The following is a 16,530-nucleotide window of genomic DNA, read 5'->3' as shown; positions in this document are numbered from 1 at the left end:
GAGTTTCAGCAGGAACCGATCAAAGACTTCAGTCTGGCTCTTGCGGAAGAGAAATGGGAAGGGAGGCGGTGGTCTCCGGGGAATGGGGTGAGGCCTACAAGCACCCACCGGCTGCCTTTCCTCTACCATTGATCTAGAATTTGTTTCCTGTGCATTTTCCAAACACGGTTCCTTATGACTTCTCCATCAACGGGAGGCAAGGGAAGCCAGTGCCTGCCTGTGAAAGAACACTGGCCAGTCCCCTGAGGCCACCAGAGCAGGCTTGTGGGCCTGGACAGTCTGGCTCCACTGCCTGGGAGGTGGCCTGCCGGGAGCAGGTCCTGGGGCCTCTGGCTGGGACAGAAAGAACATCCTGAAGACAATAGAGAGGGAGGGCCCTGCCCGAGGGGTCTCCTTCTGCTTCCTCCTGCCTTAGCTAAGGGCAAGAAAGAAAGTGTATGGGAAAGGGCTAGGGGTGCGGGGCTCACATGGAGGCGCACACATGGTTACAGACAAAAATGTGTAGGCAGAGACTTAAGGGAAGCCAAGTGAGTCTACAGACTCCTAGACAGACGCGCATGGACCGGCACAGCCATCGAGGGACAAAGACTCCCACAAAGAAATCAAGATAAAGACGGTAGCCAGCGGCACCCCAGAGGCCAGGATCAGCCGCAGGGAGAGGGAGGCAAGGCTGGCCACCCGGTCTGCTGCAACCCTCGGGCCGGCCGAGAGTCGCGTTCCCGGCAGGGGGCGCCCTGGCAACACCGAGGCACCGGCCTGGGGCTCGGGGCGCGGGGCGGGGGCAGGGCGGGCGGGGGCGGGGAGACCCGCGGGCGCACGGGCCGGGCTGCCTTCATAAGCCGGCGGGGGAGGTGGCCGCCAGCGTACGCTCCCGCCACTGCGCTCCCTAGGGCCGCCGCTCGCGCGCCGGGACGGACCCTCCCCACGAGTGCCTGCAGGTAAGGAAAGCATGGTGCGCCCGCGGCTGGCTCGACCCCTACATGCGCGCTCCGCCAGCCCCGCAGTGACTGTCCCAGTCACGGTGGGGACACGTGGAAGGTCAGGTGCCCTGGGGACCCACGACCACTCGTTCTTCTCCGATCCCCGCGTGCTCTTTCTGGGGCCTGGCTGAATGATGGACGTGGCGCCCGCGGAGCCGCTAACCAGGACCCCATCCTCATGCTAAGCACCTGCTCCTGTGTCCACGCGGCGCCGTAGCCCACAGCTGCGCTCTTCGTGGTTCCAAGCCACTCTGTCCCCCTTGGTGTCTAAAATAGTCGGGGAGCATCTGGAAAGCACGTGCTGGGATCCTTGGCGGGAGAGATCGGAGACCGCGTGCTAGTGGCTGTCTAGGAGTGGGGGAGCCCAGGAAACGGAAGGAGCCTGAGACCGGCTCTGGGTTGCGAGCAGGTGAGAGTGGGGCTGCTGCCTTGCCTGGTCTGGGTAAGAAAGGGTTAAAGGCACAGTCACAGCGGCAAGACCCAAGGCGGAGGAAAAAACTTCACCGTCACCCGGCATTGTCCTGCCGGTGGTGATCCTTTTCAACAGTAATGGCCCTGGGGGAGGGGGACTTGCAAAGGACTCTGGGGTGTGCCTGTGAATCCTTGATTAAAAGAGAGTTGGAGTGGTGATGCTGGCAATCTGGAGGCTGAGGAGAGCTGGCCAGCCTGGGCTACCTAGGGAGATTGTGTCCCAAATCATACATATACATACATACATATACATACATACATACATACATACATACATACATACATACATACATAAATGTAAAAAGAGGGGTGGGTCTCAGGCCTGAAAGAATGTTTGGGCCCCAGGAAGAACTCAAAGGGCCCCCCTCAGGCAAGCCCAGATTCTCAGGCTGGGTGAGAATTAGTGAAAATGAGGTGTTTATTGAATGCCTACTGTGTGCTAAAACCTGCGCTGACACACCTGGCAGACATCTCACAAATGGGACAAGTGAGCTGTAGGCAAGGTAGGCTAGTGACTTCATCCTGTGGCTGAACTGTCCCTATGCTCTCCTGCAGCCCAAGAGATGGACAGCCCCCTCTGATCTTCCTGGACTGGACCTGCCTCCCGCATCCTCCATCCTTTGGTCCTCTCCGCCAACTCCTGCCTCTCCAAGCCCTGCCCATCTCTCTCTGCTCCCTGTCCAGTTTCTGAACTGTCGTCCCTGAATTCCCTGGGGAGAACACAACTTCTCAAAGGTGGAGTGAGACAGGCCTGGGCTGGTCCCCATCCCTGTCCGCGATGGTCCCATCTATACCTTAGGACCACAATGAGCCAAAAGACCAGGCAGGCCAGAACACTGGGTATCTTCAATCCACCCAAACTTACTAGGCACCAGCTTTGTGCTAAGTGCTGTTCTAGGTGCTGACGATGGCGCTGTAAGGACAGAACCCGCCTCTGGGAGTGGACATTGGCATGACAAAAATCTTTTCAGGCTTTGAGGATTTGAGTGTCAAAACTGCTATGGTAGAATCAAAATGAGGTAATTCTCAAAGAAAGGGGTGAAAATGTAACTAACAATGTGTGTCACTGGGGGCGCCAGCACGTGGTACTAATGAAGATAGGCCGTCTAGCTGTGTGATCGGGGCACAGCTCTGGTCTCATTGTAGCTGAGGGGCTATAGTTGATAGGTCCTGAGAACCTACTGGTGGGGAGGACTCTACGCACAGCTTGCAAGGTGTTTAGCAGGTTCATGCGTTAGAAAACAGCGACTGTTCTCAGCTCTGATCTCAGCAGAAATTGCATCAGAGTCCGTGTACAGAGAGTTATGTCATTGCCTCTGTACCCTGCGGTCCTGTCTACCACCTTTGCCCAGGCTCCGCCCACTCCCTGCTGGGCTGTGCCATGAGGGAGCACTCTGCCCTTATCGTTACTCAGACCCACTTCCTCCCTCCTGGGAAGGGAGCCTGGAGCTCCAGGCTGGGCACAACCTCGGAATCTCCTGCCGTCCACCCCTGCCTCTTTGTGCAGCTCAGTGCCAATCCCTGTCCTGTCTATTCTGCAAAGACAGGAGATGTTATCCTTTTCTGCCTGTGAAGAAACCTCTGGAAGGGACAGTGACTTGCCCTGGGACATATAGAAGCCACTTGGGCATCCAGGGCAAGGCCCAAAGACCTACCATTTCATGTCCCATCATCTCCCTGCTCTACAGTCTGTGGGCTTCTGGTTTCTGGGGAAGGGAAGATGGGGGGTGAGGTGGGGGTGGGGGGAGGCAGGATTCAGGGGTGGAGCTTGAAGCTCTCAGCATGAAGTCTATCTGACTGGGCTTATTAACACAAACCCGAGGAGCTGGAGGAGAGCATTGTGGGGAGTGTGAGCCAGCGGCCCTGAGAACTGGTGCTCAGAATTCCTGGCCACAGGAATGCTGACTGAGCTCCCTCGCACATCAGCCCCATCACCATTGGCACAGCAGGCCTGGGCTGTGTGGTATGTTTGTTATTTTGGCTTTTTTTCCCCCTCTTTTTTCTGGAGCTGTTCTACCCGGCAGAGTACAGTGGGCGGCAGTAGATTGAAAATCCATTATTTGTGCTGCTGTGTGACCCTGGACAAGCCTCTCTTCTCTTGGACCCTTTGTTTTCTCATCTGTCACGTGCAGGGTTATCGTTTGCCGAGGGTCTGCCAGGTCATAAGCAGTCTACCAACTTGAGGCTTCACTCTATGGGTTCTTCTGGAGAAGTTTGTGTTCCCTGGGAGGCAGTTTCATAGCCCAAGGGGACAGAGCCTAGAAAACCGGGAAAGTACTACCTTGGTTCCAGTTCTCGACACCTGTGACATGAAGCAGATTTCTTTCCCTCTCTGAGTGCCCGCTCATAGTGGGCCCCCAGCATCATTATTTGACGCTCCATGTCCAAAGAACACTCCAAAGTGCTCTCTATATTTATCTGCCTTCTCATACCCCGCCTCATACATTCTGTAATTGCTCCCAGAAAAAGCCCATGCTTTAAGTTTTCCATGCTTTTTCCAAGCTTCAAACCCCAGCCTTGCTGTGGCATGAAATCAATTGTTTGCATTTAATTTAACTTCTCAAATGAAGGGGTAAAATTTGAGATGAGGGTGGGGGCTGGGGGAGGAGATGAAGAAATTGAAGCAGATGTGTTTTTGTTTAACTCTAGGATGGTGGTTAAACTGCCCCCCATGTTATTACCATGGTCCCTTTCAAATTCCAGTAACCAAGGGTCGGGTTTCTCTAAAACTGTGGTGTTCTTTCCTGGCTAGCGTGGACTTGCCCTCCCAGTATTATTATTATTATTATTGCTTTATAGTCATCAGAGGCCGCAAAGTGCTGGCTGGAGAGGAGACCTCAGAGATGCCTAGAATTGTAGACCGGCCAGGCCTCCAGACGCTGCTGGCTGTGTACATTGGTATCTGTGAGGCCCAGAAAGGGAAAGAGGTTTGCCCAGAGGCAGACAGTTGCTTAGACTCAGCCTCCTGGCTCTTTGGATTTTCCAAAAGTGACACCCCCCATGTCCCTCTTGAATTGGTGTGTTGGTGTGTCACTTCCATTATATGTCCTTAATTTGCTTTTGTTTATTTATTTGAAGCGGGGTCTCATATAGCCCAGGCTGGCCTTGAAACTTGCTATGTAGCAGAAGATAGCCTTGAACTTTTCTGATCCTCCTGCCTCCGCCTCCCGTGTTCTGGGATCACAGGTGACTACCTCTAGGCCTGGTTTATGTCCTGGGGTGAAAACCAAGGGCTTCATGCATGCTAGACACGTCCTCGGCCCCAACTTACCTTTGTTTGAAAAGCTGTAATCGCCCAAGGGAGGAAGAAGATGGTGCGGGTGATGGGAGAGATCTTGAGCTCAGGAGAGGTGTTGACCTGTGTGACCTTGGGTAAGTCACCTCCCTTTTCTAGCCTCAGTTTCCCCATCTATAAACCAAGATGTCTGAAGAAAAAGGAGGATGGGATTTCCTTAACCTTGAGATGGGCCTAACTGAGGTCCCTCACATCTGGCCTACTGTGTGTGGAGGGCCCCGAGCCTGGAGGTCTGGGGGGCTGTGGGCTTGGCTCCTGCAGTGAGTTCAAAGCTTCAATTTAGTTGTTGGTGTTGTTAAACCCGGCTGGTTTCATTTTACATAAAAACACTGGTTTCTGGCTTCTCTTGAAAGATCAGAAGATGTGGCTGTACGGGGCCACGCCCCTGCCTGGCCACAATGGCTGGGCCACAGCTGCTCCGTCCATTTAACTGCAGTTCCTGAGGTGCCCCAGTCCCTCACACAGCCCGCTCACCTCGCCAACATGGCCAGCTGCCCCAGAGTTTGTAGTTTAGGGGGAGTTAGGGAGGCCTTAAACAGGCTCCCATCATATTTGAATGGCTGTGGGTGGCTGGGGCCAGCCTGCAGGGGGCTGGGGCAGGACCTAGGATAGGAACGCGCTTGGTCTGCTGCTGTGGCCTGGATGTTTCCCTGAAAGATACTGGCTAGGTGGGGAGCCTTTTCCTGCTTCACTGGAATCTAGGGACTCCCGAAGTTTGGGGGATGGGGTGTCATTGCCTTCCTGTCAACATTAAGCTAGCTGGGACTGCCCAAGACGTAGCTACTCTCTCGGGCATGAGCAGCATTGGGAGAAGGGACTCACGTGGTATCTGTCACCTCACCTCATCTCATGCCCGTGTCACACACAGGGCCTACAATCTTAACCACGGCTCTCTTCATCCCTTTGCTGGTGCCAAAAGTCTTTGATGACAGGTGGGTAACAAAATGGCCTTGGTTGGAGTCTCAGAATCACTGTGAGAACACAAGGCATCATGAGAGGCTGTGGTGCCCAGTGGATAAATATGGAGCGTAGCCGGGCATGAGTCTAGGTCCACATGAATAAGCTGTTCAGGGGACACAAAATGAACTGAGGGGTCCTCAGTTCCTGGCAGTGATGTCAGGTCCCTTGCCCCATGTACTTGCAGAGGTTGACATACCCTGCGTAAAATTCTGCTTCGATCCACCCCGACCTCTCGGCACTCACGTACACATGCCTCATTCTGCTCTCCTGCTAAAGAGACATAGATGTTGTAGACCTGTGGAAGGGTCTGGAAGGTGTTTTCTGTTTAGTAGGACCAGAGAGACCCTGTTGGGAGCCCCCGGCCCCTCCTGCACCCGTGACCCCTGTCTTCTGGTTTGGTTTTTTGAAACAGTTTCACTATGTAGCTCAGGCTGGCTCAGACTTTTGGCAGGCAGTCAGTCCTCCTGCCTCAGCCTGTTAAATACTGTAATTACATTACCCTCCCCTGGGTTTGTGTTTGGGCTTAGTCCTCGTCCCCTGGGATCTCTGGGTTGAAGGGTCAAGTTCTGTCCTTCATCTGGCAGTCAGCAGGCAGTGGGTCCAGCTGGCTGCAGAGGCCACGCCCTTCTCTGTCCACCCTACCTCAGAGTGACTAACCGACCTCTGCATGGGATTGACTCACGTATCTGCTGCTAAGTCAGCACTGTCCGGGTCCCCAACTCCTTCCTTCTAGGCATACCCATTGCTAAACTGCTGTGACTGTCTCCTCCGATCTTTAAACCTCCGCCGCTGGCCTGGGGGGGGTGTCGAGTGGGTAGAATGCTTGTTCATGATTCACAAAGGCCATCACCAGTGCTAAGTAAACTGGCCATGGCAGCATGGCAAGCCCAGCACACAGAAGTTCAGGGTCATCCTTAGCTATATACTAAGTTGGAGGCCAACCTGGATTATACGAACCTGTGAAAAGGAAAAGAAAAGAAAGCCTGCTGCAGGCCTTCAATCCCAGTTACTTAGGAGCTGAGGCAGGAGGATAATAAGTTCAAGGCCTGCCTGGGCAATAGCTGAGTGTGTGTCTCAAAGTGTTGAAACTCAGCACAGAGACAGAGGATAGAGGGCCTTGCTTAGCATATGTGAGTCCCCGGGTTCAGTCCCCAGGAACACATGCACTCCTGCCTCCCCTTAGTCCACTGTCTCTGACATTCCTGGTGACGTTCATGTGGTCCTATGACAGCCCTGGATATTGGGGCACAAATTTCCCTCACTGGGAAGTAGGAAATAGACGGCTCTCCTTGTTGCAATCTACCCATTCCAGTGTCTCTCTTCCCTGAGCCGTGAGTGGCATAAGCCAGCTTCCTGGAAGGATCAGTTCCTTATTTATGTTGAAATAATAAAGTTTAGTAATTCACGGCAATCATGGTGATCATGGCTATTAAGCGTTCCTCTTTGCAGCTTGTTCAAGCCCTTATCCTTCAGCGCTGATCTTTTGTAGATAATACAATTTGACCCATCCTTAACACCTAATAGTAAAGGCTTTTTCTGGGCCAGAAGCTGAACTAATTACATTGAATGTCTTTAACTTGCTATTTTGTCCATCTTACAAAGTACAAATCTTAGAGAAAGTAACTTTCTGAAAGCCACAGAGTTACAAAGTATCTTCACTACCAGCCGTTAGGCCCGAGGTTAGGTCTCACGCCTGGTCAGAAGAGGTTTGATGTTTGGATGCAAGTCCCCAGGAGACTTCGTTGTACACACTATTTTCAGTTGAACCGTCTGTCTAGGATTTGCAAAACAGGGTTGTGGTCCCCAAAGGGAGGGGACCTAGCACCATCTGGACTTCTAATTCAGCAGCATCTGCTCTCCCAGACAAATGAATCTCAGCCTGGCCACACCCCTTCCTGGTCCAGAAGGCCAGTGTGGTCCTAGCAGGAATCATCTCTAGCACCCGGAGGGAACAGATTTGAATCCCAGCTGAGTAGCCTTGTTTTTGTTCTCGTCTCCACAATCTAGTATCTTTCCTGAAACCCATCTTTCATGCAAACAGGGCCTTAGGACTCTCCTAGTTCCTTGGTGACACAAAGCTGACATGCATGCCTCCGCTCCCCTGTCCTGCACCTGTGTCAGACATCATTAATCAACCGCTGCTCTCTTTCCTGCTGAAATTCCTTCCACTACAGTATGCTACTCCACGACAGCCACAAGTCACTAATGAGAACTGGCACTCAGGAAGAAGGACAACCCAGAACTGGATTAAATGTAGCAATGTGGTGGACCAGGAGTAGTGGGAAACAGGCTGGTCCAGGAGGCACTCGGTTCAGTGAGTGCAGGAAGGACTCTGAGACGGCCTGTGCCAGAACTGGCTTCTGGTGTGGTGTAAGACCTTTCACGGGGCCACAGCAGGTCCCCACATTTAGCCTCAAGAAGAATTCTGGTTTGTGGGTCTGGCTGCTGCCCTGGCTTAAGTAAGAGGGGCAAGGAAGGGGCTGTTTGAGGCTTTCCTGGAAAGAGCTGAAGGTCCCCCCCCAATAACCACAACAGTGGTAACAATAATAGTAACAGAAAGGAACACCTACTAAATGTCTTATCCACTCACCCCTCTGTTAGCCTTATTTATATGCATCTGTGCCGTTAATTACTAGAACAGCCCAGCCGAAACTTGGCTCAAGGGAATTATGTTGTTTGAGTCTTCCGCTTGCTTTCTAGTCAATCGCAGGGCAGCCAGCCTCCAAGTTAGCACTTCCTGAGTCACCCGTGTCACTTAGGAGGTGACATTCCTTTGCAAGCAGGAGTGGAGAGTGTTCTACCATCGACAGTGTGGAGAATGGAACCCAAGGCCTAATCATGTGCCAATCATGAGTTCCATCACGAAGCCACAGCTCAAAACTGGCCTAGACTCAGAAGGGGACCTTTGCAAACAGGAAACTGAAGCTCAGAGGGGCAGAAGAGTGGGCCGGGCCTCACACAGGGGTGTCCTGCTTGTTCTTTGAGCCTGGAGTGGGGTGGGGAGTGTGACTTTAGCTTGAGTGGGGTTGGGCCTGCCCTGCTGCTTGTATGTGTGCATCGGGTGCATCCCAGGTTTATTTCAATCCACTACATAGCATGGATTTGTCACATTAACTTCCGCAGCCTCTGTATCTGGGCTCTCGCTTCAACTTTTAAAGCCATTTCTTCCTTTTTTTGTTTTGGAAACAAAGTCTCACTATGTATCTCTGGCTTACCTGGAACTCTCTGTAGACAGGCTGGCCTTGAACTCACAGAGATCCACCTACCTCTGCCTCCTGAGTGCTGACATTAAAGCCATTTTTTATTCATGAGCTCTGAGGATTCTTACAAGCATGTCTAGTCTGCAGCCCTGATAATGACTAAAAGTGGGGCTCAAAATTAGGGATGTGTGTGTGTGTGTGTGTGTGTGTGTGTGTGTGTGTGTGTGTGTGTTAAAAAAAGTAACTGAAGTACGCCTTTGATCCAGCACTCGGGAGGCAGAGCCAGGCGTATCTCTGTGAGTTCAAGGATAGCCAGAGCTGTAACACAGAGAAACCCCATCCTAACAGCTGGTGGTGCAGATACTTTGTAACTCTGTGGCTTTAGCGGGTGGGGGGAGTAACTGTTGTGTGGCTCTTGAGTGTAAATTTTATAGATGACAACATCTTGTCACAATGTCAAAAGGTTGTTCATACCTGAAAGTAATGTCTTCATTTAGCAAGAGGGGAAACTGAGGCTCAGAGAGGCAAGGCACCTTGCTCAAGGTCAGATTGATGGCAGAAGCCACCCTCAAATTTAAGTCATGAGCCCAGCCAAAAGCCTCCCCTAAGTGTATCTCCAGCTCTTTGGGCTCTGCCCTTCCCTGCCCAGCCTCCCTGCAGGGCGCTCTCCTGGCCTGTGGTCCCTCTAATAGGACCACCTGATGGGCTGTCTTCTAGACCTTGGTCAGAGCCTGGTGGGTGAGATCTGATCTCACACAGGTGTCTGGCCTGGAGTGTGAGCTCCAGGAAGGCAGAGCTCCACAAGAAACACCCATAGGGTTCAGGGCTCCTGCCCTTCCCAGGAGTGCACCTGTCGGACTTCCCATAGCCCGCCAGCTCTCTGATCTAAGGACATGTGAAGGCTTATGTTTACCACCTGAGCCTCTCCTGGCCTCACCCTGGCCACCTTCCCTCACCCCATTGTGGTCTTCCTAGCTCTGTCCATTGGAGCGTAGAGACAGGAAGATGGAGAGTTCAGGCATGCCTGAGAGACAAAGCGAGATCCTGGTTTGACAAACCAAAAATAAATAACTAACAGTCCCAGGGGTCATTTCCCGAATCCACCTATACCTGCTCCCTGGTGCATGGTAGGCACATCATACAAGCTTGTTAGATGAATAAATATTTGAAGAATAAAATCCCACAGAGATTAATTTAAAAAAAAAAGTGACCTTGTGTGACTTCTGGGTCTCAGTATCCATGTATTGAATAACCAACTCCACCAGAGGTCTGTATACTGATGGATGAATCAGTGTATGTTGATCTAAAATATGGTCTGTCCCGAGCCCAGCTTTGTTCTAAGCCCATCGCAGATCTTTATTCATTTACTTCTTGCATCCAAGGCTCAGGGAGATTGAGCACATATTCTCCAGGTCTGACGGTTGCTCTCCAGTACAAAGGTTGGACTGTCCCCAAAGCTGCATGTGCTCTAAGGAGCATAAGATAGGAGCGCCCCCCCTCCGCCTCCCCGCCACCCACCACCAGCTTTCAGTTCCCCAACCCAGAGCCCTGCCCCAGATTCAAGAGTTCAACTATATAAGAACATAAAGGTGTGAGGAGAGCATGTCTGCTGCCCAGACCGTGAAACCTCCGAGAAAACACCCACCCAGCCCAGCGTGGAGCACATGGTGGGTCTTGTGACCATCACGAGATGTGCAGGCAGCGGCCGAGCCCTGGGTTAGAAGCTGGGAGACGGAGACCCACCTGCAAACCAGAGTGCCTTCAGCAGAGAAGGGACAGAGGGCAGCCAGCCCGCACTCTGATGTGTGGTAGGTGCAGTAACTTAGCTCCCACCCATTGCCTCTTGGGTGAGGGGAGGGAGGGACTTCTGCTGCTGTTACTGTTTCTGGTCACACATGGGGACTTGGCCAACAAATGGTGAGTGACTAGTAGGTCTGGGTGTGCACTCCAGCTGTGAGGCTGTGGCTTTTGCCTGGAGGATTCTGGATGTTTCCTGCTGGCTTCCTGGCACCTCACTGGGCTGGCCCCAGGCAGTCAGGTCCGTGTAAGAGCAGAGTCAGGGCTCTGTGTAATACATGGGGAAGAAATGGTATCCTCACTTCCTGGAGGCCTTGCTCTTATTTTCCTGGAGGTTGGGTCCAGAGAGATTGTTAGGGAAGGTAACTGACCTGTCGCCTCACCCCATCTGGGGCAGACCCAACATGTCAGCTCTTGGATTCCCTGGCACTGCCCAGAGCTGGCAGTGTGCAGACTGCCCTGTGTGTCTCTAAGCTGAGGAAGGAAGGTCTCACAGTTTCAGGGTGGGTGGGGAACCATGTGATGTGTGTCACACAGAAACAGGAACCCTGAAGTGCCCAGGCCTACAGAGCTGGCTAATGGTGGTGCTGAGATTTGAACTCAGAGCCTGGACTCTTTGTGCCCTGGTTTCTGGTTTGGTTTGTACCAGTCTGGGCTTGACTTTGGGGAGTGAAGCTATGTCTCCCGTGGGAATATTTGGTGCAGAGTTTCCATCCTGCTTCTCCTTAATCTGCTTATTAATGTTGTGACTCCCGAGAGCTGCCGTTTACTAAAGCTCCGCACAGTGTGGGCCGCTAAGAGGCTTCTTACCCCCTTCCTTCCTCATTAGCTTCAAATGTCTCCAAGAAGTAGGATCCAGAATCCTTTCCTCAAAGGTAAAGATGCACAGAGGAAGGGAAGGGATATGTCCCAGGTCACGCAGCTCTCAAAAAGGTTAATCCAAAGTTGAATGCCAGCAGCCTGGCTCCAGATTCTGGGCTGGTCCACTCAGTCACTGGAGAAATCTCTGTGGGCTGGATGCCTAAATGTTTGAACCTGTGGCTTCTTCTGGAACTAGAGTAGGGGGGGACGGACAGGAGTTGAGCAAGCAGCAGGATTAGTGTAGGAACACCCCAGGGAATCACTGACCTGCCCCCTGCCCCAGAGCGACCATGAAGAGTTTATCTGTTCCCTGTGTCTCCAGGTCAAGGGGAGGCCACTGCTAGCTCAGGAGTCTGGGTGGTGGGACTGGCCTAGCCTCCAGCCAGGACTCTGGCCTTGGGCCTGATTTCACAGAGTTTCTGTCTCCTGCTTCCAGAGTCTTCCTGGGCCGGAGGAATCTCCCCGCAGTGACTTATGCAAGAGTTTTGCTCTCCAGTTTCCTCCTCCGCCATGGGCTCCCAGGCTGTGCCGGGCTGGCTGCCCTGCTTCCCTGTGGTGGGGGAAGTGCACCCTTTCCCCTTGGGCAGCTACCCTGGCTGAATAACCAAGTGCTTCCCCATGGCTCTTGGCCAGGCAGGGCTCACAGTGCAGACCTCTGCCAGCCTCCGTGTCCTGTGGCACATTCCAGCTGCCCAGGGCAGACTCCAGAGAAAATGCCCATTCCAGTGGCTGTGGCAGCCTAGGCCCAGAGGCCACCAGGGAGAGAGGCAGCCCTGCTAGGTAGAGCTTTGTCCCTCTCTGCCTGGAGTGGCTCCGGGTGGGGGAAGGAAGGCACCCTTGTCACAAGAAATTCCTGCTGGAGTGGCATTTCAAGGGTCCCTTAGCGGGTGCCAGACTCTTGGTACCTGTGAACGAAGAGAAGGGAGAAAAGAGCCAGGAAGAGGAGAAGAGAGAAGGGTGTAAGAGGACCCCCATTTAGCCATTCAATACAACTTTTTTCCTATATATTACTTTACTTATTTTTATTTATCTGTTTATTTTTATTTTAGGCACATTGGTGTTTTGCCTCCATGTATGTCTGTGTAAGGGTGTTGGGTCCCCTGGAACTAGAGTTCCAGACGGGTGTGAGCTGCCATGTGGGTGCTGGAAATTGAACCCAGATCCTCTGGAAGAGCAGTCAGTGCTCTTAACTACTGAGCCATCTCTCCAGCCCCTACTAATTTACTTTTAAATTTGATTATATTATTCTGTGTGTATGGGTGTCTTGTCTGGTTTAGGAGCCACAGCAGTGCCTGGTCCCTGCCCGAGCTCCATCACCTGGGAAAAGACAGAGCAAAAGTTAACAAAATTTGCCGGGCGGTGGTGGCACACGCCTTTAATCCCAGCACTCGGGAGGCAGAGTCAGGCGGATCTCTGTGAGTTCGAGGCCAGCCTGGTCTACAGAGTGAGATCCAGGACAGGCACCAAAGCTACACAGAGAAACCCTGTCTTGAAAAAACAAACAAACAAACAAACAAACAAAAAAGTTAACAAAATTTATTTGCAATAGGAACAGGTATGACGAGGAGCAGGTTTATGGCATTGAAGGTGGGGACTCTGGAGGTGGTGGCCTTTAAGCTGGAGGGTGAGCGAGGGGTCAAAGACCTGTACAAAGAGTGTTCTAGGAGCTCAAGGGCAAACCCTAAACCATTGGAAGAGAATGAACCAGGCATAGCGGCACATGCCTATAATTCCAGCTTTGGGAAGTTCAAGGTCATCCTCAGCTACATAGTGAGTTCCAGGCCAATGTGGGTTACATGAGACCCTGTCTCAAAAACATCTCAGAAATAAAACAAACCAAAAGAAAGGGAGAAAAAAAAAATAAAAAATAAAAAATAAAACTTAGGATGAGAGAAATTGGCACAGAGGTCAGACGGTTGGAGCTAGGGGTGATGTCAGGAAGATGGGTAGGACGTGGGGCATGTGGCCTTTGACCCAGATGTATGGTGAATGAAGAGGACCTGGCTGGAGAATGCAGAGGTGAGTGGCCTGTTTGTCGCTGGCCCCTTCACAACAGAACAGCTTTGGTGGTTCACTGCCGCTGCCCCCTTCAGGTACAGATGGGACCGCAACGCCCAGGGACAGAAATGGTCTTCCCAAGGTAGAGGGATGGTACTAAACTAGGCTTCCTCACCCCTACCTGTTTTTTTCCACGTTCCTTCTCTAGAAACGACTGCTCACTAAGCATTTACAGGCAGTCCTGTCCTCACCTTGTTGACAGGTGGAGGGCGGGGCTCTTTTAAACATAGGGGATTTAGTGACCTGACCTGGGTTCTGGGTGATGGATCTACTGAGCCTCAGAAACCGTGAGAACAAAGTGGTTGTTAATTCCTAAGATTGCTTGGGCCTCTCTGAGCCAGGATGAGGAGCAGGTGTTTCTTCTGTCTGCCTGGCATGGTGCGGATCTTGCTGGGAGTCCTGCTCACTGTTTTTTTATGGACCGGAGATCCGTCCCTGGGTTAATGGCCAACCTGACTGTCTCTAAGTGGTCTCGCCACTGTTCTGTAACTGGAGCCTTGTTTAGTTACTTATGTCAACAAATTCAGAACCCCCATGTCTTAGTCAGGGTTTCTACTGATGTGATGAAACACCATGACCAAAGCAACCCCAGGAGGAAAGGCTTTATTTGGCTTACACTTCCATATCACTGTTCATCATCAATGGAAGTCAGGAAAGGAGCTCAAAGCAGGAACCTGGAGGCAGAGACTGATGCAGATCTGGGTCATGGATGGGTGCTACTTACTGACTTGCTCAGCATGGCTTGTTCAGACTGCTTTTTTTAAATAGAACCCAGGACCACCAGGCCAGGGGTAGCACCACCCACAATCACTAATTAAGAAAATGCCCCTGCAGGTTTGTCTACAGCCTAATCTTATGGAGGCATTTTTTCAGTGGAGGCTCCCTTCTCTCTGACTCTAGGTTGTATCAAGTTGACATAAAACCATCCAGGACAGCTGACTCCTTGTCAACTTGACACACAAAGCCACAGCCTTTTCTTACTTGTTCATCCCCCAAATTACACATTAATAAAGACATCACAGTTGAAAACAGTTTACAGACTGCCTTCACATGCTGGGATTAAAAGCATGTACCACCATGCCCAGCCTATTGATCTTTGTTGTTATTTATGAGTATTAATATTATACATATATAGATAAACACCATATATGTGGCTTGTCATCCCTCATTTATTTTTATATGTATGTGTGGTATGTGTATACTCGCTAGTGTGAGTGTGTGCATGCCTGCGGGTATGTGCACCTGGGTGGGTATACATGCATGTTGTGGTCAGGTTGGTCTCGTGTGTCTTCCTCTATTGCTCTCCACCTCTTTGCAGAAGGTCTCTCCCTGAACCTCTAGCTCATAGACTGGCTGGCCAGTGAGCTGCAGGAATTTTCCTGTCTCTGTATCCTCCCTGCTGGGATTGCAGGCATGCACTACCGCTTCCTGTGGTTGTTGGATGGTTGGTTTTCCAGAAGATTCTGGGGACCTGAGCTCATGTCCTCATCCTGTGCAGCAGGCACCTTATGGATTGAGATTTCTCCCATAATCCTTTGGGATTATTATTTACAGTCACATGTATATGTCATATGCATATGCAAAGTATGCATTTAACTCTGTGAAAGAGCATCACGTTGAGCCGGGCAGTGGTGGCGCATGCCTTTAATCCCAGCACTCGGGAGGCAGAGCCAGGCAGATCTCTGTGAGTTCAAGGCCAGTCTGGGCTACCAAGTGAGTCCCAGGAAAGGCGCAAAGCTACACAGAGAAACCCTGTCTCGAAAAAACAAAAAAAAACAAAAAACAAAAAAAAAAAGAGCATCACACTGTATGTAAATTCTAACCGTTTTCTATCAGTCTTCTATTGCTGAGGCTCCGCTCTATTTTTGCATATATCTGTGACTCACTTCTTCACTGCTGTATAGTACCTCCCATGAATTCCACAATATCTCTTTCTTTTATCTCATGCTAAGGATGGAATCCACAGTCTCCAGCTTGCAAACACTCCACCCCTGAGCTACACTCCCAGCCTCTATTCATGTTTGCTGGCTTTGGTTCTCAGCCTTTTGCTGATGTGGAAAGAGCACTTAGAAATCCTGATGAACACAGGCCGGGGAGATGGCTCAGGTGGTGAAGGGCTTTGTCGCCCCAGTATGAGGACCTGAGTTCAGTCCCTGAAGCCTGTGCAGGGAGTGGTGCTTGGTGACACGGACTTGGGGTCCCAGGGTTGAGAAGCTGGAAACAGGCTGATCCTGGGGCTTGCTGCCCTCCCTAGTCAGTCATCCTAGGTTCTAGTGAGAGACCCTGTCTCAAAAGAGAAAGGTTGAGAGGCGTGAGAAGGCTCGCTAGGTAAAGAGAGGCATTTGCCACCAAGCCTGAAGACCTGCGTTCAATCCCTGGGACTCACGTGGTAGAAGGAGAGAACCAACTCCTGAGAATTGTCCTCTTGACCTCCACATACCGCCATGGGATGCATGTGCCTCTACACACACACACACACACACACACACACACACACGAACATGTGTACATACAATCATAGGTGTATAAATAGTGGTTGTACTAGGTGTCTTGAACTCCATATGCAAGACCTTAAGATTTAGATCTTCCAGCCAGTCGGTGGTGGCACATGCCTTTAATCCCAGCACTTGAGAGGCAGAGGCAGGCAGATCTCTTGTGAGTTCAAGGCCAGCCTGGGCTACAAAATGAGTTCCAGGACAGCCAGGGCTATTACACAGAGAAAAGGTTCTGATCTTCCTGCCCTCTGCTCCCAAGTCCCTCCCCTGGGACCACAGGGGACACTACCCCCCCTAATTGGTGTGCTGGGATGGATCCCAGAGCTCTGTACGTGCTAGGTAAGCACTCTAGCAACTGAGTTACACCCCCAACTCTACTGGGAGCTTTTAAAAGAATCTTAATTTGTGTTTGG

The 16,530-nt window shown here is 51.6% G+C and overlaps 1 protein-coding gene across 3 annotated transcripts in view; it reads left to right on the top strand.

Annotated features, from left to right (window-relative positions):
• Positions 1-794: 794 nt before the first annotated feature.
• Positions 795-16,530, top strand: part of Alpl (alkaline phosphatase, biomineralization associated) — a 56,379-nt gene continuing 40,643 nt past the window's right edge. The window contains exon 1 of one of the 3 annotated variants that reach the window (XM_015999295.3): positions 795-938. The gene's annotated coding sequence lies outside the window, so the exon portion shown is untranslated. Of the gene's footprint in view, positions 939-1,103; positions 1,390-10,690; positions 10,715-16,530 lie in introns of those variants that run through there. The other 2 variants (XM_042272125.2, XM_042272126.2) reach the window with 2 other exon arrangements.

This window comes from Peromyscus maniculatus, chromosome 2, assembly GCF_049852395.1.
Source record: "Peromyscus maniculatus bairdii isolate BWxNUB_F1_BW_parent chromosome 2, HU_Pman_BW_mat_3.1, whole genome shotgun sequence".
Classification (NCBI taxonomy): domain Eukaryota; kingdom Metazoa; phylum Chordata; class Mammalia; order Rodentia; family Cricetidae; genus Peromyscus; species Peromyscus maniculatus.
This window is presented reverse-complemented; position numbering and strand designations above follow the sequence as displayed.